Source organism: Hyla sarda, chromosome 6 (genome assembly GCF_029499605.1).
Source record: "Hyla sarda isolate aHylSar1 chromosome 6, aHylSar1.hap1, whole genome shotgun sequence".
Classification (NCBI taxonomy): domain Eukaryota; kingdom Metazoa; phylum Chordata; class Amphibia; order Anura; family Hylidae; genus Hyla; species Hyla sarda.
The window spans coordinates 53,772,422-53,799,999 of record NC_079194.1 but is presented as its reverse complement, the minus strand read 5'-3'; the positions used below and the strand labels follow the sequence as shown (position 1 = coordinate 53,799,999).

The window sequence follows — 27,578 nt, the reverse complement described above, 5'->3', positions numbered from 1 at the left end:
AGTTCCTGCAAGTTTTCAGTTAAACAGTGGTTGTGGACAATCCATTTATTACGCACTCACCTATCGCTCTTGGGAAGGGTAGCGATAGGTCCAGCACCATTAAAGTATTTAACCCTCACCCTGGCGTCACGAGTGACAAGGGTTAACAGTACCCTTTATTATCCAGAATAGCAACACCCCAACTACCCTACAACCCCCGAGGCGTACCACACATGTGACATGGTCATGTGATATGTGATCACCTGATACCCAGAGTTCCAGAGGCACAAGTAACCACAGGCAACCAGCTACCGATGGGCTTTAGTCCAGCCCCCTGATATATAAGGGTCTGTAGTCTCCTCACTATCTCTCTTCTCTTACTTCCTGGACAGTATAAAGCAAAAGTCCTGTACAAGTTCAGTCCAGTACAACTAGGCCACAGCCTACAACTCTGCAGCCACATCTAATCTATAAGTCTCATCTATGTCTACAAGTCATATCTCTACTGTCCCTACCAAAGTCATAACAGTAACAGTGTCCTGCATCATCATTATTACCATTACAAGTCCAAGCCTGAGAGGTTCCCTGTGTCCCGGTCACCTTTGTGGAAGTTGGCTATCTGTAAAGACTGTTTTCTGCCTTCTTCAGTAAAGTTCCAGTTGCACCAAACCCGCTTTGGACTCTCATTTAATATATGCCGTTTTGGGTAGGTTGTCGGCAGTGCCCTACACCATACAACCACATCCTGGCGTCATGAACTCTAGGGGTTAACAATATCTTGCTCCGGGGGTTAATACCATCTGGCCCCACCACTCACACCGCTACACCCCGTGGTCCCGCCATAACACCGTGGGTCACCACAAGTATGTGACAGTGAAGATACAAGCATATGCAGAAGATGGGCGGACATATGGGAGGAAGGAGGCAGGGCAACCCGGAAATCCGGCTCCCACCTTCATTGAGCAAAGGAACATATTTGTATACTAGCAACAGAGCCTGTAACTCAGAAACGGCTGGACTGATTTTTGTAAGTAATACATAATTTTACCCCTCAGGTTTTCCCACACAATAACCCAGTATATTGGGTTTATAGGGAATTAATTGGCTGTTAGTTTCCCTTTAACCCCTTAAGGACTCAGCCCCTTTGGACCTTAAATGGGCACTGTCGCCAACTTTATCTTTTGATATGTTGTAGTACTTAAGTACTACAACATATCTCTAATATACTTTTATTTTTTATTTTTTTTTTCATTAAAAAGGTTTAATTTACATTTAAAAACCGGCTACTGAAAAAGGACTGATTTTGGAGTGGCAATCAGTCCTTTTTCAGTTAGGCTGCACTCGCTCCCTGCCTGTCAATCAGACAGGCGGGAGCGAGCGCATTGGCTCCCCGGCCACTGGCTGGGAGGCCACTCCTCCCGCACATCGCCGCCGCCGCCTTGTTGCCGCCGCTGTCCCTGCACGCCCGCTGCCGGACTCTGCAGTAACTGCAAGTGTAATGAGGGAACGAGGTAGGCGGGGCGGGGGCGGGGGAGGAGGGAACGGGCTAGTGCCGTAGCCGGGTGGGGGGGGGGAACGGGCTAGCAAAAAAAAAAATTGGATGGTGGGAGCTACCCTTTAAGGACTCAAACTATTTTATTTTTACGCTTCCGTTTTTTTCCTCCTCCCCTTCAAAAAATCATAACTCTTTTATATTTTCATCCACATACTAGTATGAGGGCTTGTTTTTTGCGCGACTAGTTGTCCGTTGTAATGACATCACTCACTTTACCATAAAATGTATGGCGCAACCAAAAAATACTATTTGTGTGGGGAAATTAAAAAGAAAACCGCAATTTTACTAATTTTGGAAGGTTTTGTTTTCACGCCGTACAATTTATGGTAAAAACGACATGTGTTCTTTATTCTCTGGGTCAATACGATTAAAATGATACCCATGATTATACACTTTTCTATTATTGTTGTGCTTAAAAAAAATCGCAAACTTTTTAACCAAATTAGTACATTTAAAATCCCCCTATTTTGAAGACCTATAACTTTTTCATTTTTCCGTATAAGCGGCGGTATGAGGGCTCATTTTTTGCGCCGTGATCTGTACTTTTTATTAATTCCATATTTGCTTACACAAAACTTTTATTACATTTTTTATAAAAAAAAATTTGGAATAAAATTATAAAAAAGCAGCTATTTTGGACTTTTTTTTTTTTTTTTTACGTTCACGCCGTTCACCGTACGGGATCATTTACATTTTATTTTAATAGTACGGATATTTACGCACGCGGCGATACCAAATATGTATATAAAATAATTTTTTTACACTTTTTGGGGGTAAAATAGGGAAAATGGGACAATTTACGTTTTTATTGGGGGAGGGGGTTTTTCTAATTTTTTTACTTTATTTTTTACTTTTTTTACTTTTATTTTTATACTCTTATAGTCCCCATAGGGGACTATTTTTAGCAACCATTCGATTGCTAATCCTGTTCAGTGCTATGTATAGGACATAGCACTGATCAGGGTTATCGATGATCTTCTGCTCTGGTCTGCGGGAAGGCAGATCAGAGCAGAAGACTCCCGGAAGACAGCGGAGGCAGGTGAGGGGACCTCCGTCTGCCGTGCAGGATGATCGGATCGCCGCGGCAGCGCTGCGGGCAATCAGATCATCCTGTTAAGTGACCGCGATGCTGCAGATGCCGTGATCTGTATTGATCACGGCATCTGAGGGGTTAATGGCGGACATCCGCGGGATCGCGGGTCCCTGGCTGCGATCCACAACCGGGACCTGCCGCGCATGATGCCGGCATCGCTCCGATGCCCGCGGTTATGCTCAGGACATAAATGTACGTCCTGGTGCGTTAAGTTCCACATCACCAGGACGTACATTTACGTCCTGCGTCGTTAAAGGGGTACTCCCGTGGAAAACTTTATTTTTTTTTTAATCAACTGGTGCCAGAAAGTTAAACAGATTTGTAAATCACTTCTATTAAAAAAAAAATAAATCTTAATCCTTCCAGTACTTTTTAGGGGCTGTATACGAAAGAGAAATCAAAATGCATTTTCTCTTATGTCATGACCACAGTGCTCTCTGCTGTCCATTTTAGGAACTGTCCAGAGCAGCATATGTTTGCTATGGGGATTTTCTCCAGTTCCTAAAACGGACAGCAGAGGTCAGCAGAGAGCACTGTGGTCATGACACTGTGGTCAATAGGGCCCTCTCCCCCTATAACAATGCTCTATCCATGAGCTCTTAAAACTCTGATGTTTTATCGCTTCGTTCCAGAATATGGCCGACGCGTGGGAGAAATCTTGGATGTGAGGAGTAGACAAGAGGGGTCTTTAAGTTAAAGGGTTACTCCGGTGGAAAACTTTTTTTTAATTTTTTTTAAATCAACTGGTGCCAGAAAGTTAAACAGATTTGTAAATTACTTCTAGTAAAAAATGTTTAATCCTTTCAGTACTTATCAGCTGCTGTATGCTCCACAGGAAGTTATTTTTTCCTTTTTCTTTTCTTTTCTGTCTGACCACAGTGCTCTCTGCTGACGCCTCTGTCCATGTCAGGAACTGTCCAGAGCAACAGCAAATCCCCATAGAAAACCTCTCTTTCTCTGGACAGTTCCTGACATGGACAGAGGTGTAAGCACTGTGGTCAGACAGAAAGGAAATTCAAAAAGAAAAGAACTTCCTGTGGAGCATACAGCAGCTGATAAGTACCGGAAGGATTAAGATTTTAGAACTGAAGTAATTTGATTTTAAAAATAGTTTTTCACCGGAGTACCCCTTTAAGTATGGAGTAGAGGAGCATAAGGGTGCTAGATAGAAGTGTAGTAGGATGCTGCAGTAGTCCAAGCTAGATATAATGAGGGCACGTACTGGAGTATTTCTTTGGTCAAAGTTTAGGAAAGAGCGGATTAAAATCATGTTTTAGAGATGGAGGTGGCGGGATGTGGTGAGGGTCTGGATGTGTCGTTTAAAAGACAGAGCAGAATCAAAGGTGATTTATGGGACTGGGGAGAGAGTCGAACACTTGACTGTGATTGACAGATCAGTGGGGGGGGGGGGGGGAGATCAGGAATACTTGATCTCTCCAAGTTGATTTGTTAGAATGCAGTAGGAGATAAAGGAAGAGAGAGCTGACAGACGACACTCTGGGAATCTAGATAGCATATCCGGGCTACAAAGGTAGATGTGAGCATTTTGTAGGTTACCTGGCCGATTAGGCTTAGGTAACCCTGACTGCAGGGACGGAAGGGGTTAACAGTAGTGGACTAAGGGTCATCCCTCTCACTTCTGGATCTGGCTGGGAGGGGAGTACAGTGGTCCCTCAACATGCGATGGTAATCCGTTCCAAATGAACCATTGTTTGTTGAAACCATCGTATGTTGAGGGATCCGTGCAATGTAAAGTATAGGACAGTGGTCTCCAACCTGCGGACCTCCAGATGTTGCAAAACTACAACTCCCAGCATGCCCGGACAGCCGTTGGCTGTCCGGGCATGCTGGGAGTTGTAGTTTTGCAACATCTGGAGGTTCCCAGGTTGAAGACCACTGGTATTGGAGGTTATACTCACGTGTCCCCGCCGCTCCGGACCTTCACCGCTGCCCTGGATGTCGCCCTCCATCGCTGTCGCCGCGTCCCCGGGGTGTCCCCGATGAAGGTGTCCGGGAAGGTCTCTGCTGCCTGGGAACGTCGCTATGCACGCTGCTCCTATTGGATGACGGGACGGCGTGCGCGACGACGTGATGACGATGAAGGAGAGCGCCGATGATGCAGGGGATCCCAAAGAGGACGCTACGGAGCCCCGAGAACAGGTAAGTGATCGTCAGCGGAGCTCACGGGGCACCGTAAACGGCTATCCGGTGGCAGCTGAAGCAGTCTGCACTGCCGGATAGCCGTTTATGCGATGGCCCCGACATACAAAAGCATCGTATGTTGATGCTGCCTTCAACATGCGATGGCCTCTGAGAGGCCATTGTATGTTGAAATGATCGTATGTCGGGGCCATCGTAGGTTCGGGGGTCACTATATAGGGTATGCCCAGAGGCCATATTAATCCCTCCTTTCCCTGCCTCATCCTCTTGGATTCACCAGCATCTGAAGGTCCCTCCCACCCTCCCTATGATAGGGCCGCGGGCCCTATTGGTGGGCTCGTCGGTCTCTGTTACCCCTGTTTTAAAAAAAAAAAAAAGGAATTTGTGATACAGTTTTATCATTTTACGGGCTTCTTCATATCTTTCTTGTATTTTGTGATCCTTTGAAGTCACAGCTGGTGTGGATAAATCGTCTGTGGATGGAAAGGGGCCGTTGGCACTCATGCCTGTCATGGACACGGCGGGGCATACTGCTTCGGCTGAATCGGTGAGAGGATCGGAGTTTCTTGTTAATGTTACTGCTAGAGATGAGCGAACTTACAGTAAATTCGATTCGTCACGAACTTCTCGGCTCGGCAGTTGATGACTTTTCCTGCATACATTAGTTCAGCTTTCAGGTGCTCCGGTGGGCTGGAAAAGGTGGATACAGAATTAGGAGACTCTTTCCTAGGACTGTATCCACCTTTTCCAGCCTACCGGAGCACCGGAAAGCTGAACTAATTTACGCAGGATAAGACATCAACTGCCGAGCCGAGAAGTTCGTGACGAATCGAATTTACTGTAAGTTCGCTCATCTCTAGTTACCGCTATGCAGTGGTTCAGAGTTATTTATACATACATGTATGTTATAATAATCGAGCTGTGACCATCCCCCAGCCCATATAAATACAAACAGTTGTGGAGTGTTTTATTTAAGGGAGAAGGGGAGGGCAATAGATCCACTATGATCTGTCCCTGCCCAAACGTAAAGCTGAGAAGAGAAGGACAGAGCCTTGGGGATTTCCATAGAACGAGGGTAAGGCAAAGAGGTGGTGCGTGGATGGGAGACACTGAATGTAAAGTTGGGGAGGTATTCATAGCTGAATCATTTGTTACCAATACTGTATTGACTGATGCTGTCCTTCATATCACTTGGTGCACAGAAGTAAGGGACAGTGGAGGATGGGGGAGGCTTCTTGTTATTGTGGTGTCTTGGTACCGTATTGCATACCGTACCTTGTATGGTGGTCCCCAAAGTCAGAGTTACTTCGCTTAGGTAGGGTCTCCCAGGTGGGACAGCCCCTAGTCGCCTCTCCTCTACTCTAATTCTGTACTGTTTATACATGTATATATTTAGTAATAGTATATATATTTAATAATAATGTATAGTATACTTACCTTGCTTAGCGTCTCAGGACCTTCGGTCATGTGACCAGGTTAAATCCTCTATGGTATGTTAGAGGACCTTTGGAGGTCCTTGGGTCACATGTTACCCATAACCCTTTGTAATGATGATTGACATCAGTATTGGACCAATTAGATCTAGTCCAGCCCCTGCCCATATAGGGGAGCTGTAGCCAATTATCGCTCTCTTGGGTTGCTGCTCTGGTTGATTCTGGACTAGCAGGACGGATCTGCGCAACTTTCAAAGACACTCTAGGTCTGAAAACCTACCGGCCTCAGCTGAACTAAACCGTGAGTTCTAACCTGGGATCTTCGCTGGAGCCTGCTGGGTCTTTGCTCAGGTAGGGAATCGACAGTGGGGGGGGGAGAGAATTGAAAGTGAAAGTAAATCGATCTTTACTGTGGCAACCACTAGGGGGGCCAAACTGCAACTCCCAGCATGCTCAGACAGCCAAAGGCTGTCTGGGCATGCTGGGAGTTGTAGTTTTGCAACATCTGGAGGGTCACAGTTTGGAGACCACTGTTACAGCCCTCTAATTTTTTCAAAAAGTAAAAATATGTCAACTTTATGATGCCAACATAAAGTGGACATATTGTATTTGTGAAGAAAAATAAAATTTAGTTGGAATATCCATTTTCCTTACAATTAGAGAGCTTCAAAGTTAGAAAAATGCTAAATTTTCAAAATTTTCATGAAATTTGGGGATTTTCACCAAAAAAGGATGCAATTAACGCCGAAAATTTACCAACAAAATAAAGTAGAAAATGTCACGAAAAAACAATCACATAATCAGAATATTTGGTAAAAGCACTTTCGCGTTATTAATTCGTAAAGTGACGGTGGTCATAATTGCGAAAAAGGGCTCAGTCCTTAAGGTGAAAAAGGGCTCAGTCCTTAAGGTGAAAAAGGGCTGCGTCCTTAAGGGGTTAATCTTCTCTTATTTTAGGGAAGAACATCAGTTATCATGTGTTGGAGTGTATAAGAATACTTAAAATTTATACTAAACTCAACAGATGTGAATTCCATTAAGCAGAAATGTAATTTATGGGTTATGTCATTCCTCTCCAAGACTTATCCATGAAATCTAGAAACATTCAGTTGATTGGAGACTAAATAACTCCACAAAAATGTGAAAGATTTGCGCATTTTTACAGTTGTTTTAGGAATGGGTCATGGTGGTCGCAACAACTAGGCTCTGGAGCCAGGGGGCCCACTTGCTGCCCTTACTATGCTAGCACTGAATCCTGGGCTGCTTTATCACTGGGATTCTTTAATTGGGGAGGAACATTTCCCCTAATAATAGAGACCCAATGATGGTATCATAGAAAACATTTGACATGTCCTAGAGACATGTCAAAAGTTTTAAAAGGTGGGTGTCTGAGAGTTCAGACCGCTACTGATCAGGAGAATGAGCAGGGAGAAGCCTGTGAGGCTACACGCTCATCTCCCTGCTCTGTGTCACGTGATCAAGACACGCTCTATTGACTAACACTGAGAGTGAGTCTCGATCATGTGACACAGAGCCAGGTGAGAACTCGCATAGAAATGAATGTGTGGTGAACACGGAGAGTCGTGGTGTCTAGGGTGTTGCGGTGATGTAAGTGCAGGGTCTGGTGGTAGTAACCCTTAGATGTCGTGACGCCAGGGTGAGGTTTCCTTAGTGTTAATGGTCCTACCTCCAACGGTCCCAGAAACGGTAGGGAAAATGACGGAATGTCCACAGCAGACTTTTTGAATAAACTGAAGAACTTTACTTGAAGATTTTATGCAACAGTCTTTATACATAACAGACTCTTAAGAGGCAACCGGAATGCAGGTTCCTCACAGGTTTTGCTGGGACTTTGAAGCAATGCGCTTTGATGCAGGCCACTGTGCTACTAATCATAATATTCTAGCTGGTAGTAGTCACACAGGATTTGGTAGATTGAGCTTGGTAACTCACGGTTTAGTGGCTGCAGGTTCTTTCAGGCTTTAGCCTAGATGAATTGAGATTTCTGCTGATATGTTTGTGCTTGCTTGATAATCGGGAACTAAGAGAGAGAATTTAGTGGCTACAGCTCTTTATATAATAAGGGGCTGGACTAAGCTCATTGGTCAGCAAACGTGTAAGTCCTTAGCCCAGTGAACTCTGGGTACAGCACATGACCCTGGAAGGTCCTTGAACAATAGTACAACCATAATTATAGTCACATGACCTGCTAAGGTCCTATACATACCGTAATTTTCGCCATATTAGACGCACTTTTTCTTCCCCAAAACTGGGGGGAAAAAGTCGGTGCGTCTTATACGGCGAATACACCCCTATCGCGGCGGTCCCTGCGGCCATCAACGGCCGGGACCCGCGGCTAATACAGGACATCACCGATGCGGTGATGCCCTGCATTAACCCTTCAGACGTGGCGATCAAAGCTGACCGCCACGTCTGAAGGGAAAGTGACACTAACCCGGCTGTTCAGTCGGGCTGTTCGGGACCGCCGCGATTTCACCGCGGCGGTCCCGAACAGCCCGACTGAATAGCCGGGTTAGTGCTTACAGGACACCGGGAGGGACCTTACCTGCCTCCTCGGTGTCTTCTTTGTTCAGGGATCCCCTGTATGCCGGCGCTCTCCTTCCTCATCATCACGTCGTCGCGTACGTGCGTCGGCATGCGTAACGACGTGATGGCGGCGACGGAGAGCGAGGATACCCGTCCGGCAGCAGAGACGTTCCGGAGCGACGGGGACACGGCGACAGCAATGGAGCGACATCCAGGGCAGCGGTGACTGGTCCGGAGCGGCGAAGACACGTGAGTATTACCTCCTATGCAGTGGTCTTCAATCTGCGGACCTCCAGATGTTGCAAAACTACAACTCCCAGCATGCACGGACAGGCGTTGGCTGTCCGGGCATGCTGGGAGTTGTAGTTTTGCAACATCTGGAGGTCCGCAGGTTGAAGACCACTATTGGATTCAAAATCTTTATTTTTTTAGATTTTGCCCCTAAAAATTGGGTGCGTCTTATACGCCGGTGCATCCTATAGGACGAAAAATGCGGTATATTATACCTATGTATATACATGAAATAATACACAATTTATATGAGGCGACTAGGGGTAAGCCCTGCAGGAGAGCCCTATGACATGGAGGGACTCTAGCTGAGGGGACTTTAGACAAGGGACAGGACCAGGTCCTGTACCGGGACACCACAAATGGAGTGTACAGCACGTGCTGTCTTGGAGACAGGGTCTCATGCTGGAGATCGCAGGGTGCCCCAGCAGTCGGTCCCCCCCCGAGATCAGCTACTTATCCCCTATCCTGTGGATAAGATAGTATTCACCAGACAACTCCTGTAATAAAGTAAACATTGAAAATACAAATGAGAAACACAACATTAAATATTGACATTTCTCTCAATAAAAACGCTTTACTATAGCTAGGTTCACATTGCCATTTGCATTCGACCCGTTAAGGCTCAAAAAAATAAATAAAAAAAGAGCTGATCGGACCTTGAGATGGGTCAGATGCAAACGGCTACTGCCAGGTCCGGAAGGACCCCATTGACTTGCATGGAGTCTGGGGGTGATCCAGTAATTTTACAGGAATTCAGCAGAGAAAAAAATTGTGCTTGCTTTAGCGCCACCTAACAGAGTCCGACGGCAGTGTGAGGCCTTATTGGTATGTATTTTTAGTCTCAAATGGAATGACTTTATGAATAGAATAAGAAAAACAATTAAAATAGGACATCAAAGATTGGGATCTGCACAAGCAAAAATGACAAAAGCAATTGTTAGATATACAAGTATAATAAAAACCGGAAGAACAAAAATAAAACAAAATAAAGGCAATAAGTCCATATGCTATGGAAACTGTCTGAACTTGTACAATTCCTTTTCTTACGGTATATTGTTTTGGTTTATTGATTAATATACGCTTAAACGTCACATTCCCTATATATCCTATCTAACAATGACGCCTATGTCTTTTCAAAATGTAAAAGTCTAAACTTTGAAAATATGATATTTTCGTTTATTTCTTAACACCCAATTAAACGTCACATCTCATGGTCAGTTCTCCACCTTCCAGTTCCCTGCAATAAGAGTTTCAGCGCCTTAGGTGTTTTAGTGCCGTCTCTATGGTTCCCAGGTAACCTGTCTGATCCTGAACTGTTTGTTTATGGGAACAGGAAGCAGGTTTCTTTACCTGTCGGTGCGGAGCAGGTATAGGGCTGGGCTGTTATGTTGTCGGAGAAGAAAGACGTACAAGGAGCTGATTAACATGTGATCACAGGAGAAGACCAGAAGAGACGAGAACTAAAAAGTGCTGGAGGGAATAATTCAGAGGTACACCGGAGAACGCTACTTTATATTCCACGTATGGAGATAAACCAGCCGTGCTTTACTCAGAAGAAGAGACTGACGGTCCCAGGGGAATAGATAACAGGTGGCACTGAGGATAATATCCACTAAACAAACTCCCTGGTGGCTTCAACCTTTTATCAGCTTCTATGCACCACAGATACAGCGGCTTGTGAAATCAGTTTTAGCTCCAGTCTTATCAGATGGGACCAGCTCGGCTACCTCTCCATTGTTAATCATTTACCACACATCATAATGAGACCATTAAGCCATTTGACAGAGAGAGAACGTACAATACACCTGGACATTTTGCCGGAAGGTGTGTTTCGAGCATGTGAACTTTGATCGAAATCCTGTCACGTCCTGGATCAGCCAACTCCTGCCATTTCTGACCCTCTACCATGGCCCTCAGTCGAGCGGGGCTCGGCCGTTGTACTTGTTGCTTCTGGCTGGCGGTGGCCTTCGATATCTTCGGCCTGGCCGTCCTCCTGATCGGCGTCTTCGTCAACGTTTTCTTCTACGATTTCTTGATCTACGCCGGATCCATCGTCATCTTCCTCAGCCTCATCTGGTGGGTGTTTTGGTACACGGGGAATATCGAAGTGCCCCCGGAGGAACTGGCTGACGATGTCGGCCTCAAGAAGAATACCGGGGTACTGGGTCTGGTCAGGACACTTTCTGGAAGACTTTCTAGAAGCTTCAGGAGAACTCGGAGCATGAGGTCACAGAGGCCTAGGAAAGAGAGTCCAGGTGCCAAGGCGAAGCGGATGGATAGACCCGTTACTGTGCCAATGCCCCAACTCAACAGCGTTTCTGCTGCTCTGCAAGGGGAACAAAGGGACCATTCACTACAAAGAAATATCCACACTGCTCAACTGTGAAGATGTCAAATGAAGGTCGGTATTTGAAAAAAATACAACCATAAAACATTAGTAACTAAACTAAGTATATCAATATCTAGTTATTTCACCAGATCTTTGTTTCCCAACCAGTGTGCCGCCAGCTGTTGCAAAACTACAACGCCCAGCTTGCTGGGCGTTGTAGTTTGGCAACCGCTGGAGGCACACTGGTTGGGAAACACTGAATCAGATATTAACAGTATTTGTCACTTTATTAAGTTATTTTATTTTATTTATTTTTATTTATTGTTTGCAAATATTTATTTTATTAAGTTATTTTATTTTATTTATTTTTATTTTATTTATTTATTCATTTATTGTTTGCAAATATTAAAAGAGAAACTTTGGCTAGGAAATAGTGAACTGCCTAAGTACTGGAAGGATTAAGATTTTTTAATAGAAGTAATTTACAAATCTGTTTAACTTTCTGGCACCAGTTGATTAAAAAAAAAATTCCACCGGAGTACCCCTTTAAGGCCCTATTACAAGTTTATTGGCTGAAAAGGCCATTATTGCCTCATTCGTTGGCTGGCCACAATTTTTACGGTGAAAGGTGTTTTATTCTTTTGAAGTACAATAAGGTAACATCGTAATCATCAATCCAAAGTGTGACAGTAAAGTAATAAAGCATATCAGCTTAGGGGTAGGGTCACAGATGGCTTATTTTGCTGCGTCTATTGCTACCCACTAACTTCAATTGGTAGGAAAACATGCAGCAGCAAATATGCAGCAAAATACGGCGCGTGAGATCTTACCCTTAGGGTACCTTCACACGGGCGGATTACCTGCAGAATTTCTGCAGCTTATTTGCTTATTGCTACCATTGACTTCCATGGGTCCGAAGGAAAATCTGCAAATCTGCCTCTACTGTGGAGTTTCTGCTGACCCATTGAAGTCAATGGTAGCAAGATCCGCAGAGGATTTTCCGCAGTAAATACGCTGCGGAAATTCCGCAAGTAATCTGCCTGTGTGAACGGACCCTTAGGCTAGGTTCAGACTACGGAATTTCCGACAGAAATTCAGACGTAAAATTTCCATCAGAAATTCCGCTTGCTAAAATGTCTAGTGTAGTGAATGGTTTTCTGTTCACAAATTCACACTTCGGAATTTGTGAAGCGGAAAATCCGCTTTGAAAATCTGCTTGGAAATTTCCGCCTGATGAAAGGCGGCGCTCTTTCTTCAGGCGGAAATCCACGCGGAACACATTGCAGTCTATGGGAGACTGCAGTATCCGCGCGGTCCTAGCGCCGACTAATTCAGTTGGCGCAGGCGGAACTCGGAATCTCCGGGCGGAAATTTTCTGCCCAGAGATTCCATAGTCTGAACCTAGCCTTAGGGTATGCGTTTTTTCTGCTGCAGATCTGCTTCAGCAGATTTTTCTGTCCATTTACTTCAATGGGCAGCAAAATCTGCAACAGCAAATCTGAGGCAGATCTGTAGCAAAATATGCACGTGTGAACGTACCCTTAGGGTAGATTTAGACAAGCGGATCCACAGCTTATTTTATGCTGCAGGTCCGCCTCCGCAGGACCGCTAGAGAGTGCCTTTAGATGTGCCTGTTCGGAGCAGCAATACGCCGTTATGAGCAGACAAGCTGCGACATGCAAGTCGCTGAGCAAAAGTAGTATACTTGCACATCGCAGCTGCTCTCGGCCTAGTTCAGAGAGCAGGGGGAGCGGCTGCGATGTGTGCGAGAACACCGCGCATGCGTGGCTACTCGCACATTGCAGCAGTGTGTCTGCTCGTATCGGCATAGCGCCGCTCAGAGCAGACACATCTAAAGGCACCCTGTAGTCCTTCAGCGGCAGATCCACAGCATTAAATATGCTGTGAATCCGCTCCTCTGAACGTACCCTAAGGGTAAGTTCATAAATGCGTATTTTTGTTGCAGATCTGCTGCAGATTTGCTGCTGCAGATTTTGGTTACCATTGACTTTAGGGCTAGGTTCAAACTACAGAATTTCTGCCTGCAATTCTGCTTTGAAACTGCAGGCAGAAATTCTGCTTGCTAAAACGCACAAGCTAGTGAATGGGTTTTCCGTTCACAAATTCACACTTCGGAATTTTTGAAGCGTAATTTGTGAACGGAAAATCTGCTTTAAAATATCCGCCTGAAGAATGGCATTACTCATTCTTCAGGCAGATATCCTTGGGGACTGTAATGTCCACGCAGTCCTAGCACCGACTGATACAGTTAGCGCTGGCCGCACACAGAATCTCCGGGCGAAAATTTTCCGTCTGGAGATTCCGCAGTGTGAACCTAGCCTATGGGTAGCAAAATCTGATACAGCAAATCTGCAGCAGATCTGCAGCGGAAAATACGCATGTGTGAACTGACCCTTAGAACATAATTATGGTCATCGAGTGGTAGCAGACAAAAATATGCACTAAGGCCAATAGCTTTCATACCTGAGAGCATATCCAGTTGTGGTATGGCGAGGTGTGAGGTGCAGGGCAGATGTAATTACCATAGGGGAAGATGGCATTAACCCCTTGTGTTCGTGACGCTAGGGCGTGGTTTATCCTTAACCACCCGAAGGTAATACCACTGGATCCTGGGCTAGGCACGGGGGCAATGAAGACACCAACGCCAAGTTACGGACAACGGTAGCTTTACTGAGGGTAGACAGATGGCACAGTCTATGCAGTACAGCCAATATCCCAAGGAGGTGACCAGTGACACAGAGACCTCGCAGGTTTGCTGGGACTTGTAGTTGGACTGGAGAATTTAGTGCAGGCCACGATGGGTAGACAGATGACTTGACTTGACTGACTTGTGACTGACAGGACGCTGACTTTATCTTATTTGCACTTGACTTGTGGCTGCAGGACTTGACTTGAGGTCTCCACTACTCTGGACACACACACTAGGCGACTGCACTGGACCTCAGCAGGAAGCAAGAGAAAGAAGCTCCACCCAGGGCTTATATGGAGGAGACTAGAAGGGAGCCCATAGGTCACTCTGGGGGTCAGCTGGTCACTGGTACCTCCTGGGTAACAATCACATGGTACATATTACTAAAGGTATAACACATCTTTATACAACATATATACAAATTGGGAAACAACTACAGGGGGCCCTGGGGACACTGAGAGACACTGCCTGACAGGGCAAGAAAGGTGTTGGGCAACATCATCCTGTACTGGGCCACCACAAAGTTATACAATAGGACAGAAACCTGTAACAAGGTAATGTGTAACAAGTAAACACAGGTGGAGAGTTGGAATAGCTTTGACTTCTGGGTGGTGGGGATTTGCACTTAATGGAGAATTGTAAATCATAAGTGAAAACAGTAAAGAGTATATAGAGAAAGATGAGGATATACGGAGAAAGAGAAGATTGTGTGTGGTCTGGTATGAACACCAGTTTTCCAAAATGTCATAGAATTTCTAAGCCCGTCCCTGTTCAATTGCCCATATCTCTTCCAAATTGTAGAAACATTGTATCAGCGAAACCAATTTGGATAAACTAGGAGTCATAATAAATTTCCAATGCGAGTAATGACCAAAGAATGACCTCAGACCAATGGTCTATTGTATGGAGTGAATCTGTTGAAATCTAACAAGATGAAGGCCAATTGGTGGGACGGAATAAGCAGCCCCCCCTCCCCCCATTGATCTTTTTAAGTAGGTTCCCCACTTCATTCCAGTATAGAGAAAGACCTAGACAGGCCCATATTATGTGTAGGAGAGTACCCTTTTGAAGACAATTTAGCCAGCAATGGTCTGAACATGTAGAATACCTATATTTCAGGTTTCTTGGCGCTTAGTATCATCTAAGATCCGTTTTTATAACAGCCTTTACATGGGAAATAAAATGTAAAAAAGAATATATACAGTATACACTGCTCAAAAAAATAAAGGGAACCCTAAGATAACACATCCTAGATCTGAATGAATGAACTAATTGTATGAAATACTTTCGTCTTTATATAGTTGAATGCGCTGACAACAAAATCACACAAAAATTATCAATGGAAATTAAATTTATCAACCCATGGAGGTCTGGATATGGAGTCACACTCAAAATCAAAGTGAAAAAACACTCTACAGGCTGCCCGTATGGCCACCCTACAACGCCTGCGCATGCTCCTGATGAGGTGGAGGATGGTCTCCTAAGGGATGTCCTCCCAGACCTGGACTAAAGCATCCGCCAACTCCTGGACAGTCTGTGGTTCAATGTGGCATTGGTGGATGGAGCGAGACATGATATCCCAGATGTGCTCAATCGGATTCAGGTCTGGGGAACGGGCGGGCCAGTCCATAGCATCAATGCCTTCCTCTTGCAGGAACTGCTGGCACACTCCAGCCACATGAGGTCTAGCATTGTCTTGCATTAGGAGGAACCCAGGGCCAACCGCAACCGCATATGGTCTCACAAGGGATCTGAGGATCTCATCTCGGTACCTAATGGCAGTCAGGCTACCTCTGGCAAGCACATGGAAGGCTGTGCAGCCTCTCAAAGAAATGCCAACCCACCCCATTACTGACCCACCTCCAAACCGGTCATGCTGGGGGATGTTGCAGGCAGCAGAACGTTCTCTATGGAGTCTCCAGACTCTGTCATGTCTGTCATAGCTGCCATGCCCCCTCCTATAGACTTCCATTGAGGGGGCATGGTGTGATGGGGGTCATGATGGGCGTGGCCGTGATGTCACGACCCCGCTGCCCGCACCCAGCGTTCTAAATGAACTTCGGGTGCTGCACAGAGATTGCGGGGGTCCCAGCAGTGGAACCCCCACGATCAGACATCTTATCCCCTATTCTTTGGATAGGGGATAAGATGTCTAGGGGCGGAGCAACCCTTTAAAGGGCCGGTATTTTGCCGACAAACAAGCAAACGCTTACCTGAGCTGAAGGCCAATGTCCGCTTTTTAGCCCTATTGCAGTTTGTTACTGGCAAACAGGGCACCTAAACAGGCTAGATGAAGATCAGAATTATAAAGGTCATAACAGGAAGCACATGACCTTAGTGTAGACAAAGATTAAAATGAAGACCAACAGCATAAAAAAGACATTCCCGTATGTGAGATTGCTCTGAACAGATTAAGTGATTAATTAAATTTGTCAATGATCCAAATAATTTCCATATACCCCGGGCTGTATTTACCATGAGGTGAGATGAGTATCTCAGCTCAGGCGGAAGATTGCAGAGTCCCAGAGGGGCAGCATGTTCCATGGAGGGGCCATAAATCCTGCTATCTAGCATTTTCTGCCTCATTGACCCCATGAACTGCAAATGATGACAGGACACAGATGTTGAATGTAAGGTAGTCAGGACTGGGAAGACAGTCATCATTTTGTAATTGTATAGCTATTATAGTATATATGGTACACTTTGCTGGTACTTTGCATGGTCCTTTCCTATTTATGACTTTCAGTAGGGGCAGGTTGTTCGCACCTTCACTTTTCACCTCAGGCAGCACAAAATCCAGAATCAGCCCTACCATTGAGTCTGTGGTAAAAAAAATAACCGGTTTTGAGTAATGAAAGTCTATTTTATATGTTGAAATATTTATTGCTTTAAACTATGTGTTGGTTGTTTATAGTAAACCCTAAGACTATAATTAAGACTATAATTCAAGCAAAATACATGTAGGGCATAGTTCACACTGTGGTAGCGGAGTGTGATGAGGGCAGATGTTGTTACCCTGGGGGCAGATGGCATTAACCCTCGTATTTGTGACGCCAGGGCGTGGTTTAACCTAAAACCACCCGAAGGAATACCGCTGGATCCTGGGCTAGGCACCGGGGCAATAAAACTCTGACTTCAAGTTACGGACAAGGGTAGACAGTTGGTAAAGTCTATACAGTTCAGCCAGGGCTTAAGGAGGTGACCAGTGATGCAGAGATCTTAAGGGCTTGCTGGGACTTGTAGTAGGACTGGACAATTGAATGCAGACCACGCTGACTTGACAGATGACAGGGACTGACTTGCCTGTGACTCATAAAGCTGTTGTCACGATGCCGGCTGGCAGGTAGTGGACCCTCTGTGCCAGAGAGGGATTGGCGTGGACCGTGCTAGTGGACCGGTTCTAAGCCACTACTGGTTTTCACCAGAGCCCGCCGCAAAGCGGGATGGTCTTGCTGCGGCGGTAGTGACCAGGTCGTATCCACTAGCAACGGCTCACCTCTCTGGCTGCTGAAGATAGGCGCGGTACAAGGGAGTAGGCAGAAGCAAGGTCGGACGTAGCAGAAGGTCGGGGCAGGCAGCAAGGATCGTAGTCAGGGGCAACGGCAGAAGGTCTGGAAACACTGGCAAGGAACACACAAGGAACGCTTTCACTGGCACTAAGGCAACAAGATCCGGCAAGGGAGTGCAAGGGAAGTGAGGTAATATAGGGAAGTGCACAGGTGAAAACCCTAATTGGAACCACTGCGCCAATCAGCGGCGCAGTGGCCCTTTAAATCGCAGAGACCCGGCGCGCGCGCGCCCTAGGGAGCGGGGCCGCGCGCGCCGGGACAGAACAGACGGGGAGCGAGTCAGGTAGGGGAGCCGGGGTGCGCATCGCGAGCGGGCGCTACCCGCATCGCGAATCGCATCCCGGCTGGCAGCAGGATCGCAGCGCCCCGGGTCAGAGGACGTGACCGGAGCGCTGCAGCGGAGGGAGTGAAGCGAGCGCTCCGGGGAGGAGCGGGGACCCGGAGCGCTCGGCGTAACAGTACCCCCCCCCTTGGGTCTCCCCCTCTTCTTGGAGCCTGAGAACCTGAGGAGCAGACTTTTGTCAAGGATGTTGTCCTCAGGTTCCCAGGATCTCTCTTCAGGACCACAACCCTCCCAGTCTACTAAAAAAAAAATTTTCCCTCTGACCTTTTTGGCAGCCAAAATCTCCTTGACCGAGAAGACGTCCGAGGAGCCGGAAACAGGAGTGGGAGGAACAGATTTGGGAGAAAAACGGTTGAGGATGAGTGGTTTGAGAAGAGAGACGTGAAAGGCATTAGGGATACGAAGAGAAGGAGGAAGAAGAAGTTTATAAGAGACAGGATTAATTTGACACAAAATTTTGAAAGGACCAAGATAGCGTGGTCCCAACTTGTAGCTAGGGACACGGAAGCGGACATATTTAGCGGAGAGCCATACCTTGTCTCCAGGGGAAAAAACGGGGGGAGCTCTTCTTTTCTTATCCGCGAACCTCTTCATGCGTGAAGAAGCCTGTAAGAGAGAATTTTGGGTCTCTCTCCATATAATGGAAAGGTCACAAGAAATTTCATCCACAGCGGGCAGACCAGAGGGCAAGGGGGTAGGGAGGGGGGGAAGAGGGTGACGGCCGTACACCACGAAAAATGGGGATTTGGAGGAAGATTCAGAGACCCTGAAGTTATACGAGAATTCGGCCCATGGAAGGAGATCTGCCCAGTCATCCTGGCGGGAGGAAACAAAATGTCGCAAATAATCACCCAGGATCTGGTTAATTCTTTCTACTTGTCCATTGGACTGGGGATGATATGCAGAGGAAAAATTTAATTTAATCTTGAGTTGTTTACAGAGAGCTCTCCAGAATTTAGACACGAATTGGACCCCTCTATCCGAGACAATCTGCGTAGGCAACCCGTGAAGACGAAAAATGTGTACAAAAAATTGTTTAGCCAACTGAGGCGCAGAAGGAAGACCAGGAAGAGGGATGAAATGTGCCATTTTGGAGAATCGATCAACGACCACCCAAATAACGGTGTTGCCACGGGAAGGGGGTAAATCAGTAATAAAATCCATACCAATCAGAGACCAAGGCTGTTCGGGGACAGGCAGAGGATGAAGAAAACCAGCGGGCTTCTGGCGAGGAGTCTTATCCCGGGCACAGATAGTGCAGGCTCGCACAAAGTCCCCAACATCCGTCTCCAGAGTCGGCCACCAATAGAAGCGGGAGATGAGTTGCACAGATTTCTTGATGCCCGCATGACCTGCGAGATGGGAGGAGTGACCCCATTTGAGGATTCCGAGGCGTTGGCGTGGAGAAACAAAGGTCTTTCCTGGAGGAGTCTGCCTGATGGAGGCAGGAGAAGTGGAGATCAGGCAGTCAGGTGGAATGATGTGTTGCGGAGGGAGATCAACTTCTGAGGCATCCGAGGAACGAGAGAGAGCATCGGCCCTAATGTTCTTATCGGCAGGACGAAAGTGAATCTCAAAATTAAATCGGGCAAAGAACAGAGACTACCGGGCCTGGCGAGGATTCAGCCGTTGGGCCGACTGGAGGTAGGAGAGGTTCTTGTGGTCGGTGTAGATAATAACAGGAAATCTTGATCCCTCCAGCAGATGCCTCCATTCCTCAAGTGCTAATTTAATGGCTAGAAGCTCTCGATCCCCGATGGAGTAGTTCCTCTCCGCTGGAGAGAAGGTCCTAGAGAAAAAACCACAAGTGACAGCATGCCCGGAAGAATTTTTTTGTAGAAGAACAGCTCCAGCTCCTACTGAGGAGGCATCAACCTCCAATAGGAAGGGTTTGGAAGGGTCAGGTCTGGAGAGCACGGGAGCCGAAGAAAAGGCAGACTTGAGTCGTTTAAAGGAGTCTTCTGCTTGAGGAGGCCAGGACTTGGGATCAGCATTTTTTTTGGTTAAAGCCACGATAGGAGCCACAATGGTAGAAAAATGTGGAATAAATTGCCTGTAATAATTGGCGAACCCCAAAAAGCGTTGGATAGCACGGAGTCCGGAGGGGCGTGGCCAATTTAAGACGGCAGAGAGTTTGTCTGGATCCATCTGTAGTCCCTGGCCAGAGACCAAATATCCTAGAAAAGGAAGAGATTGGCATTCAAACAGACATTTCTCAATTTTGGCATAGAGTTGGTTGTCACGAAGTCTCTGAAGAACCATACGGACATGTTGGCGGTGTTCTTCTAGATTGGCAGAAAAAATTAGGATATCGTCCAGATATACCACAACACAGGAGTATAACAGATCACGAAAAATTTCATTGACAAAGTCTTGGAAGACGGCAGGAGCATTGCACAGTCCAAAGGGCATGACCAGATACTCAAAGTGTCCATCTCTGGTGTTAAATGCCGTTTTCCACTCGTCCCCCTCTCTGATGCGGATGAGGTTATAGGCGCCTCTTAAGTCCAATTTAGTGAAGATGTGGGCACCTTGGAGGCGATCAAAGAGTTCAGAGATGAGGGGTAAGGGGTAGCGGTTCTTAACCGTGATTTTATTAAGACCGCGGTAGTCAATGCAAGGACGTAGGGAGCCATCTTTTTTGGACACAAAGAAAAATCCGGCTCCGGCAGGAGAGGAGGATTTACGGATAAAGCCCTTTTTTAGATTCTCCTGGACGTATTCGGACATGGCAAGAGTCTCTGGGGCAGAGAGAGGATAAATTCTGCCCCGGGGTGGAGTAGTACCCGGGAGGAGGTCGATAGGGCAATCATAAGGCCTGTGAGGAGGTAGAGTCTCAGCTTGTTTTTTGCAGAAAACATCCGCGAAGTCCATATAGGCCTTAGGGAGACCGGTTACTGGAGGAACCACAGAGTTACGGCAAGGGTTACTGGGAACCGGTTTTAGACAGTTCTTGGAACAAGAGGACCCCCAACTCTTGATCTCCCCAGTGGACCAATCCAGGGTTGGGGAATGAAGTTGAAGCCAGGGAAGTCCAAGGAGAATCTCCGAGGTGCAATTGGGAAGGACCAAAAGTTCAATCCTCTCATGATGAGATCCGATGCTCATAAGAAGGGGCTCCGTGCGGAAACGTATGGTACAGTCCAATCTTTCATTATTTACACAATTGATGTAGAGGGGTCTGGCGAGACTGGTCACTGGGATGTTGAACCTGTTGACGAGAGAGGCCAAAATAAAATTTCCTGCAGATCCAGAGTCCAAGAAGGCCACTGTAGAGAAGGAGAAGGCAGAGGCAGACATCCGCACAGGCACAGTAAGACGTGGAGAAGCAGAGTAGACATCAAGGACTGTCTCACCTTTGTGCGGAGTCCGCGTACGTCTTTCCAGGCGGGGAGGACGGATAGGACAATCCCTCAGGAAGTGTTCGGTACTAGCACAGTACAGGCAGAGGTTCTCCATACGGCGTCGTGTCCTCTCTTGAGGTGTCAGGCGAGACCGGTCGACCTGCATAGCCTCCACGGCGGGAGGCACAGGAACAGATTGCAGGGGACCAGAGGAGAGAGGAGCCGAGGAGACGAAACGCCTCGTGCGAACAGAGTCCATATCTTGGCGGAGTTCCTGACGCCTTTCAGAAAAACGCATGTCAATGCGAGTGGCTAGGTGAATAAGTTCATGTAGATTAGCAGGAATTTCTCGTGCGGCCAGAACATCTTTAATGTTGCTGGATAGGCCTTTTTTGAAGGTCGCGCAGAGGGCCTCATTATTCCAGGACAATTCTGAAGCAAGTGTACGGAATTGTACGGCATACTCGCCAACGGAAGAATTACCCTGGACCAGGTTCAACAGGGCAGTCTCAGCAGAAGAGGCTCGGGCAGGTTCCTCAAAGACACTTCGGATTTCCGAGAAGAAGGAGTGTACAGAGGCAGTGACGGGGTCATTGCGGTCCCAGAGCGGTGTGGCCCATGACAGGGCTTTTCCGGACAGAAGACTGACTACGAAAGCCACCTTAGACCTTTCAGTGGGAAACAGGTCCGACATCATCTCCAGATGCAGGGAACATTGGGAAAGAAAGCCACGGCAAAACTTAGAGTCCCCATCAAATTTATCCGGCAAGGATAAGCGTATCCCAGGAGCGGCCACTCGCTGCGGAGGAGGTGCAGGAGCTGGCGGAGGAGATGACTGCTGAAGCTGTGGTAGCAACTGTTGTAGCATAACGGTCAGTTGAGACAGCTGTTGGCCTTGTTGCGCTATCTGTTGTGACTGCTGGGCGACCACCGTGGTGAGGTCAGCGACAACTGGCAGAGGAACTTCAGCGGGATCCATGGCCGGATCTACTGTCACGATGCCGGCTGGCAGGTAGTGGACCCTCTGTGCCAGAGAGGGATTGGCGTGGACCGTGCTAGTGGACCGGTTCTAAGCCACTACTGGTTTTCACCAGAGCCCGCCGCAAAGCGGGATGGTCTTGCTGCGGCGGTAGTGACCAGGTCGTATCCACTAGCAACGGCTCACCTCTCTGGCTGCTGAAGATAGGCGCGGTACAAGGGAGTAGGCAGAAGCAAGGTCGGACGTAGCAGAAGGTCGGGGCAGGCAGCAAGGATCGTAGTCAGGGGCAACGGCAGAAGGTCTGGAAACACTGGCAAGGAACACACAAGGAACGCTTTCACTGGCACTAAGGCAACAAGATCCGGCAAGGGAGTGCAAGGGAAGTGAGGTAATATAGGGAAGTGCACAGGTGAAAACCCTAATTGGAACCACTGCGCCAATCAGCGGCGCAGTGGCCCTTTAAATCGCAGAGACCCGGCGCGCGCGCGCCCTAGGGAGCGGGGCCGCGCGCGCCGGGACAGAACAGATGGGGAGCGAGTCAGGTAGGGGAGCCGGGGTGCGCATCGCGAGCGGGCGCTACCCGCATCGCGAATCGCATCCCGGCTGGCAGCAGGATCGCAGCGCCCCGGGTCAGAGGACGTGACCGGAGCGCTGCAGCGGAGGGAGTGAAGCGAGCGCTCCGGGGAGGAGCGGGGACCCGGAGCGCTCGGCGTAACAGCTGTGACTTTAGCTTACTTGAATTGATGGCGGCTGCAGGACTTGACTTTGAGGCCTCCAACACTCTGGACACATACACTAGGCAACTGCACTGGACCTCAGCAGGAAGCAAAAGCTCTAAGCTCCAAGAGAGAGAAGCTCCACCCAGGGCTTATATGGGGGAGACTAGCAGGGAGCCCATAGGTCACTCTTGGGATCACCTAGTCACTGATACCTCCTGGGTAACAATCACATGACATAACTCTTAAAGATACAACACATTTTATAATACAATGCATTGCAGAACATGTGTACAGGGTTGAAACAGGTGCAAGGGGCCCTGGGGACACTGAAGGAGGCTGCCTGACAGGGCAGCATGGGTATGGGGTAACATCTCCCATACTGGGCCACCACAAACTCCCGCTCTTAAATACAGTCGTCCTCGACGCCCAGTCCTGGAGGGTGGAGGACTGTAGTGGCCACTGGGGCCTAGTGACAGTTCCTGGGGCATTATGCAAAATGTCCTTCACAGGTCTGGTTATAGAACAAAGTTGAAACGAGTCCATGTAGCAATGTAAATGTCCATACATGCTCTTTGGTTTGGTAAACATGTGGGATTAACAAGCTTTGTAACTGCTCTAGGAACACATTTTAGACCATAATACACACAAGTTTGCAGATTGGGCTGCCGGAGGCTATCTACCCAATGCTTTGGCTGCTGTAGTGTGATACTATATAACCATTTTACCTCTGCATAATGTACTCTGCCTCTACACATGTTTTACTTTAAGTTTCAGGGGAACCCTCTGGCCAGTAGAGTACCCTGTACATGAGGACAGAAAAATGTTAGACAGATATATATACATTAGACATTTATGGACTGGGACAACAAGTAATGTTACAGTCCTAACTTAAGTGTTTACATATGAAATGACTATGTGTGGTACATAACCTTATACACTATATTGCGAGCTAATCTTTGTACCTTGCGGGAATTTGTCCTTGTGTTGACCTTTGGGACCTGCGCAACACCCCTTCTGGAGAGTCTGGAACGCCTTCGTCTTCGGAAGCTCTTGGAACCTCTGGAACGGCAGCTGACTCTTCCTCAGCGAACTTGGGAGCTGGTATTAGTCCAGAACTAGTTGGATTCAGAGTTGCTGACAGCAGTGGTGGAGAGACTGGTGACAGGGTCTGTACTCTAGAGACGGAGGTATAAGCTGGAGCCAATGGTAACAAGACTGGGGTGGAGACTAGTGTCAGTTGGACCGGCCCCGGGATTGGTGAAACACAGAAGATCGCAGGCTGACTCAGAGAAAACATGTGGAAATCCATTGATGGATGGATCCCTTCACCTGGGATGTGCTCTCTTGAAGGTCTGACAGCTGGAGAAGATGGTGCTGGGAGCACTGGCAGATCTTCTTTTAGACACAACTTGATCCGGTTTCGGTGAACTTCGTACACATCAGAATCTGGATAGGGTATGGCCATCACTGTGTAAGGTTCTGTCTCCCAGATAGAATCTAACTTATGGGTTCTTGGAAACTTCCTCAGCCAGACTTTATCGCCCAACTGAAGTGCTTTGGCAGAGGCATGACGATTATAATCCTGTCATTGTCTTTGCTGAGCCTCGCCCATCCTCTTGCTGACAATTTCTTTGGCTTCTTGGATACTTCCCTGGTGGTCAAAGACCCACTCCAGGGATTCTCGTGGAGAGTTGTTGAACGGGGCTTGGAGCCCAAATGTTTGGTCTTTAGGCAGCTGTCCATGTCGCCCCATCATCAAGTAGAAAGGGGTGTACCCCGTAGAACAGTGGACTGTGTTATTATAGATCTCCAATAGTTCGTGCAGCAGTCGGGGCCACTCTTCTTGTCTTGACACGGAGGCTGCTCGCAACATATGGATAAAGACTTGATTGAGTCTGTTCCCCTGGGGGTCATAAGCAGTAGTCTGGAGTGTCTTGCAGGCATGGAATTGACACAGCTCTTGGAAGAGTTGGGTCTTGAAGGCCGTTCCCCGGTCCATTAGAGCAGACTCCGGACACCCAAGGCATAGTCTAAATAGAAGGATAGGTAGGCACTTCCAGAAACAAGCAAATCCACACCTGTATACCTGGAGATCTGTCGGGTGATGAGCTGTAGCACCTGAATCCAGCTAGCCAGTGCTCAGTGAAGATGAAAGCTGGTGAGACAACTAGTATGTGGGCTGAAAGAGCGAAAACCACGGCACTCGGTATGCTGGAACACTTGTACTTCTTTATTGGTCCATGGGGAATAACAAACACTGGGAGGGGAGACGGGAGGATGGGCCAGCGACAGTTTCCCCACGCACTGCGGCTTCCACCGGACACCCAAGGGTTTGCACCCAATTGGAGTAGAACATCTGGGCTGCTGGCTGTGAGATCTTTGACGGGGACAACGACAACACATTTAGTGATCCACCATGGTGAGAGCATAAATGTACCCAGACCAGGTAGGAGACAAATTGACATGGTCTAGCATGACCAACTGGTTAGGCCTTTCACTCTGGATGGAATGGAGGGGTGCGCTTGCGTCCTTGCACACGGTCTTGGCGATGTTTCAGACAGCACATTCACTGCACCATTTCTCAATGTCTCTCTGCATTCCGATCCAATAGAATGTTCGCCTGACAGTAGCTTCGGTCTTGTGGACTCCAAAGTGTCCCGACTGTTCATGGTATGCGTTGAGGACCATCGCCGCATCTCTTCGGGAAACCAGAATCTGATGAAGTCGATCATCAGAGACCGGATCCAAAGAATTTTGGTACAACAGTCCTTTGTGCACAGTCGCTTCCTCTGTCGCCACAGACGTTTCAGCTTGTAGTCACACTGGGCCCGGCGTGGACGGGTTGGTACCTTTTTCGCCAGAAGGTAGTTCAACAGATCCCCCATGACGCGACTTTTGTCCTGAAGAGTCTTCCAGGTGTATAGGTCTTCTTTAACCTTTTCGGACCTGGGTTCACCGTCCATGAGGGCGGTCACAACATTTTGGTTCACGAACCGTTGGTAGAATGGGGGAATCTCCACGTCTTCCCACACGTCTTCAACAGGGGGTTCTTCGTCGGGGTTATTCTAGACAGTATGTCAGCATTGACGTTCGACTTGCCGCTTCTGTACTTGATGGTGAAACTGTCATTGTCACGCTGCTCGATGGCACCCAACTTGGCAGTGTTCAGGTGGGCCAACGGGTTACTATCTGTGTAGACAGTAATTGGAGTGGCGGCCAAAAAGTTTAGAACTTTTCGGTCACAGCCCACACCAGGGCGAGAAGTTCCAACTTGAATGAGCTGTAATTCGCATTGTTCTTCTCTGCTCCTCGCAGGTTACGACTGGCATAGGCAATTACTCACTCTTGCCCTTCCTGGACTTGGGACAAGACAGCTCCAAGACCTTCAAAACTGGCATCAGTATACAGCCGGAATAGTTGACTGTGGTCTGGATACACCAAGATGGGTGGTTCTATCAGCAGACTCAAAACGCCGTCTCTTGCTCTTTAGCCCATTCAACAGGTAGTTCCATTGTAGTTCTCCTTCGCCGTACCTCATAAGAGAGCTGTGAGGGGTTCTGCAATCTGGGCAAAGTGGGGAATGAAACGGCGGTAGTAGCGGCAAACCCCAGGAAGCTCCTGACATATTTCACCGTGTGCGGGGTTGTCCAGTTCTTGACAACTTCCGCCTTTTCAGGATTAGGCTGGACTCCCTCTGCGCTGACAACATGACCCAAGTAGTGGACCTGAAGTTTGAGCAAGTGACACTTTGATGGTTTGATCTTCAACCCATGCTTGATCAAGACTTGGAAGACGTCTGAAAGGTGGCTAAGGTGTTCCTGGTAGGACTTGGAATACACAATTACATCGTCCAGGTACAATAGGACACTTTGAAAATTCAGATGGCCCAGGAACCTTTTAATCAGATGCTGGAATGTAGTAGGGGGATTACATAGCCCAAACAGCATACTTTTAAACTCAAACAGTCCCATGGGTGTCATAAAGGCGGTCTTCTCCCGATCCTCCACGGCCATGGGCACTTGCCAATATCCACTGGTTAAGCCCACTGGTCGAGAAGTAAGCAGCCGACCCGAGGGCGGTGAGTGACTCCTCGATCCTTGGTAATGGATAAGCGTCCTTATGTGTGACATTGTTCAATTTCCTGTAGTCAACACAGAAGCATATATATATTTTTTTTTTGAATCAACAGATGCCAGAAAGATAAGCAGATTTATAAATTAGCAGAAAAGAAGAAACGGAGCACTGACCGTATGAATGCAGCAGGTGAGTTTATTCTTTATCCAGATGGACACATAAGACGGGGAGAGCGGACAGACAGCGAGTCGTCTGTCTGTCCGCTCTCCCCGTCTTATGTGTCCATCTGGATAAAGAATAAACTCACCTGCTGCATTCATACGGTCAGTGCTCCGTTTCTTCTTTTCTGCTGGTTTTGGATGAATTTCTTTGCCATTGCACATTGCAGCACTACCTTACCTGCACAGGTGTTTGAGTTGTCAGCAAGGTGTCACAATATACTGTTTTCCAGCT

The 27,578-nt window shown here is 47.5% G+C and overlaps 1 long non-coding RNA gene across 1 annotated transcript in view; it reads left to right on the top strand.

The window, feature by feature from the left end:
* Nucleotides 1–914: 914 nt before the first annotated feature.
* The window catches only part of LOC130277403 (uncharacterized), a 48,177-nt gene continuing 21,513 nt past the window's right edge, over nucleotides 915–27,578 (top strand). Inside the window, exon 1 of the long non-coding RNA XR_008845458.1 lies at nucleotides 915–1,006. This is a non-coding gene — a long non-coding RNA (uncharacterized LOC130277403). The remainder of the gene's footprint in view (nucleotides 1,007–27,578) is intronic.